The following is a 5,037-nucleotide window of genomic DNA, read 5'->3' as shown; positions in this document are numbered from 1 at the left end:
ATTTGTTTATTTATTACTGATTGATTGATTTTCTTTATTCTTGATTTGTTTATTTATTTTTCATCTTATTTTGTGTAGAAAAAAAAAAGTAAGATATTTGAGAACAGTGGAATATTTTATAAGAGCTTTTATTGTAGAAAATCGGAACCAAAGCACTGAAAAAGTTTGTATATTTTTCTGTTTTTAATAAATGCGTTTTTGTTTTTTTTGAGGGAAAACCTGATGCGGCCCAGCCTTGCCCGGACCCTAGCTCCAGTGGCCCCCAGGTAAATTGAGTTTGAGACCCCTGCTCTAAAGTAAACTTCAATTTCTGTCTTTTTTCAACTCTTATTCTGATAAGGACCTACTCAACATTTTATCTAAATACTGAAACTACTGAAACTTGTTTACAGTAATCCCTCGTTTATCACAGTTAATTGGTTCCACACCCGACCATAAGTGAATTTACGCAAAATAAGATTCCTTATTTAGAAAAGGAATATTTTTCTAGTGAGCATAGAGTCCTCTCAACATGAAATAACACCCCTATAGTCTCCATTACACTCCTATTACCCAATACAGAAGACATAGTAAGAGAAAATAAGACTTGTGCTCGTGTGTGTTGCTGCAACTGATGTTTGGGGTTCAGAGTTGAGTTTTAGCTAGCTTGATTTGTATTGTATTGTTTTTTTTTAGCCATTTGTATACATGCTTAATTTAGACAAATAAAATACATCAAATGTACTTAAAGGTCGTGGACTCCTATAGAGCAACTACTACGATAAACCGCACAAAAAGCTTTCTAGATCCTCCAGAATCTGCACCTATTCCCGTATTTCCAAAACAGTCCGTTTTAATTTATTCCCCCAACGGCCCGCCTCCGGGCACGCCCACTCCACTGAGATTGGTCAGTCCAAGGTGTACAGTCCCGCCTCTTGTTCGAAGACAGCTGGGATAGGCTCCAGCAATAGGGGACTATAGAAGACTATAGGGGTGTTATTTCATGTTGAGAGGACTCTATGCTCACTAGAAAAAATATTCCTTTTTCTAAATAAGGAATCTTATTTTGCATAAAAACACTTATGGTCGGATGTGGAACCAATTAACTGGGATAAACGAGGGATTACTCATGTTGTGCAGGGGCGTCAAACGGTATATAGCTAGGAGGAGATGTTGTTGTTTTCAGTTGTTTTGACATTGGGTTGATGTTGGCGTTATGTTTGATGTACACATGCGACATACTGTTGTTTTGTTGTTTTTTTGGTCCAAAATATTCATATTTGACATGAAATCCAACACGATGGTGGACGATCTTAGTGTCGTTTTTGTCTTACCTAAATGTCATAACAACCAACCCGAAGAGTTTCTGCTGTTTTCACTTTAGCTCTGACAGTTTGTACTTTATTCTAGTGTGTTTTAACCCGCCTGGCAACTTGTTGTTTAATCATGCACAGAATGTGGGGCATATAGTTCAGGGAGAAAAAGATGTCAGGGCCACCAGAATTAGAACATGGCTTTATTTGGTTTGTTCATTGTAATCCACTTGGGGGATACAGTATTTGGTCATTAGTAGTAAAAATCATATTTCTCTACAAGAGAGGAGAAATAGGATCTCAGGGAAGAACTAAATGTGAAACACTTATTATGCTACGACTACGTTAAAAATCTTGGAATCAAACTGTGGAATGGATTGAGTAAGGAAATCAAACAATGCACAACGATGAGCCAATTCAAGAAACAATACAAGCAGTTGATGTTTGCTAAATACAAGGATGAAGAGTCTTGAACCAGTCATGATGTGCTATATATATCACTATATTGACACGTACTATGGTACCCATTATGGCATTGGATGCTCATATCACCGAGTACTTTGGTATGTGACAAAAAAAAAATGAAATTAAATTAAAAAAATAATACAAATATAAAAAATATACAAATATTAAAAATATAAAAAATATATAAAAATATAAAATATATTAAAATATATGAAAAATTAAAAAAAATTATATCAGAAAGCAGGAAGTGAACTGATTATGGGATGCATTCAATTTTAATCTGATGAAGAATGAAGAGTCTTGAACCAGTCATGATGTGCTATATATATATCACTATATTGACACGCACTATGGTACCCATTATGGCATTGGATGCTCATATCACCGAGTACTTCACTATGGGTCAAAAATAAAAAATAAAAACATTTAAAAATAACACAAATATAAAAAATATAAAAAATATATATAAAAAAATAAAATATATTAAAAATATGAAAAATAAAAAAAAATTATATCAGAAAGCAGGAAGTGAACAAATGTAACAGTTACTGATTGTAAAAGTACCAGATGGAGGGGTAGGATTTAATAAGCTCTGCTTCTTCCTACTCCTTTTGGACATGTGGAACTGGGAACTGATTATGTGATGCATTCAATTGTAATCTGATGAAGGATCACAATATCACTATATTGACACATACTATGGTACCCATTATGTCACTGGATGCTCATATCACTTCCTACTTCGGTATGTGACAAAAAATAAATAAATAACATAAAAATAATACAAATATAAAAAATATAAATATATATAATATAAAAAATATATAAAAATAAAAAATATATATAAAAAATATCAAAATATAAAATTATAAAATATATTAAAAATATGAAAAATAAAAAAATAAAATTATATCAGAAAGCAAGAAGTGAACAAATGTAACAATTACTGATTATAAAAGTACCAGATGAAGGGGTAGGATTTGATAAGCTCTGCTTCTTCCTACTCCTTTTGGACATGTGGAACTGGGAACTGATTATGGGATGCATTAAATCTTAATCTAATGCATGTTCAAATGAAATGAAACCATTACCATTACCAAAGCCTAACATATTCTATTTTCATTGAGCGTCTTGAACAGGGGTCGGCAACCTTTACTATGAAAAGAGCCATTTCACCCACTTGCCCACTAAAGAAAAATAGCCTGGAGCCGCAAAACGTTGTATGTTTAAAACAACATTGGAGGGAAAAAAAAAGACGAGTTGGAGTACTCTTGCTAGTACTGGAGATAAACTTTTGTTTTTAAATGAGCTATAATTTATTTTTTAGAATCGTCAAATAACTCATTAATAATAATTAATAACTCAAATAACTCAAAGTATTACTCATTTCCCTTCATGTTAACCTGTCAGAGAGAACTGGATAGCATCCTGTCTGCTCATTCAGTCACCAGTCAGAACTCAGTCAGGATGCATTCATGGTCTCACACAAAGTTGGATTTTTGTAAACTCATAACAAAGACGTGCATTTTCACCACACGGGTGCTAAAAAATATTCAAGCATTGCAAAGGGAGCCGCAACAAAGAGGCTGGAGAGCCACATGCGGCTCTGGAGCCGCGGGTTGCTGACCCCTGGTCTTGAACATGTAATTGTATGACAATAATAATATTTCTCACACATGTACTTCCACACAATCTCTTATGTACTGGACTGAGACCAGTTGACCAACACAAGGCTAAAGTGTCTCTGTCCTTGACGACCACGAGAGAAGAAATGCATCTTTTTACAGCACCGGAGCTGCGGCAGCTGTATGACGCTGCCGTGTGTTACAGTGAATGCAGGCTTTTTTGAAGCCTCCCTAAAAGGCAAATTTGTCCTGACATAAGTTTCAATTCACTGGGAGCTTTGGCGACAAATTCAGCCAAGCATTGCGACGAGATAAATGGTTGGAGCCTGGAGGAAGCAGGCCGAGACACGCTAAGGCCTGAGTTTAGTTTGCTGTGCTAAATAAGCCCCATGCTGCAAAGCCATTACAGTAATCATTACAGACATCATGTTTTTTTTTTAAATATATGAATTAATAAATTATACTGTTTTGTGGTTGAATTTGAAAATTGCACATTTTTGCTAAAAAAAAATTATATTTAAGCAAAATTTTTTTTGCTGTTTTTGCCCTTTCTTATGGTAGAGTCATGAACACTGACCTTAACAGACTAGTCAGACCTTTAGTTCTTTGGGATGTTGTTGTGGGGTCTTTTGTGACCTCGATGAGTCATCGCCGCGCTCTCTGGGTCATTTTGGTTGGGTGGCCACTCTTGGGAAAGTTTGTCACTGTTCCATGTTTTCGCAATTTGTAGATAATGGCTCTCGCTGTGGTTTGCTGGAGTCCCAAAGCTTTTGATAGATAGCAATGAATAGCAGTTAAATTATGTTTTAACGGGGAGGTAACCACTTTTTTTCCACAGGGCTAAATAAACCTCATGCTGCAAAGCCATTAAATTAATCATTACAGACATCTTTTTTTTTTAATATATGAATTAATAAATTATACTGTTTTGTGGTTGAATTTGAATATTTTTGGTAAAGAAATTATATTTAAGCAAAAATATTTTTTTGCAGTTTTTGCCCTTTCTTATGGTAGAGTCATGAACGCTGACCTTAACAGAGACTAGTCAGGCCTCTAGTTCTTTGGGATTTTGTTGTGGGGTCTTTTGTGACCTCGATGAGTCATCGCCGCGCTCTCTGGGTCATTTTGGTTGGGTGGCCACTCTTGGGAAAGTTCGTCACTGTTCCATGTTTTCGCAATTTGTAGATAATGGCTCTCGCTGTGGTTTGCTGGAGTCCCAAAGCTTTTGATAGATATCAATGAATGGATTTCCTTTCTCACATTGAAAATGTTTCATTTTGAAAATGAAACATTTCAGTTATGTCGTCACTGACTTTTGTATCATGTTTGGTCGCACAGTGAAGGCGACTCGATGACCTCGTGTCGGTTTGTGTTAAGAGCATCAAAATGACATTTTCATGGCCATTTCCATGACTCGTTACTAGGTAATGGATTGCAAATGTATAATATATAAATAAAAGAAACACTCACTCCACACTTTTATATTACCGCTGGCTATTGAATTAGGAAATGAAGATGGGTGTGTGTGAGTGACGGAAGTGAGGTGAAATTATGAAGTAGCGAGGCCATCGCATACCGTATTAAGAGACTCACGCTGATAATGAACACCACCGGCGCGGTAAAATCTTACATTGTCACGATGCTGGCATTCATTT

Source organism: Doryrhamphus excisus, chromosome 4 (assembly GCF_030265055.1).
Source record: "Doryrhamphus excisus isolate RoL2022-K1 chromosome 4, RoL_Dexc_1.0, whole genome shotgun sequence".
In the NCBI taxonomy this organism is placed as follows: Eukaryota; Metazoa; Chordata; class Actinopteri; order Syngnathiformes; family Syngnathidae; genus Doryrhamphus; species Doryrhamphus excisus.
Note: the sequence above shows the minus strand (reverse complement) of the source record.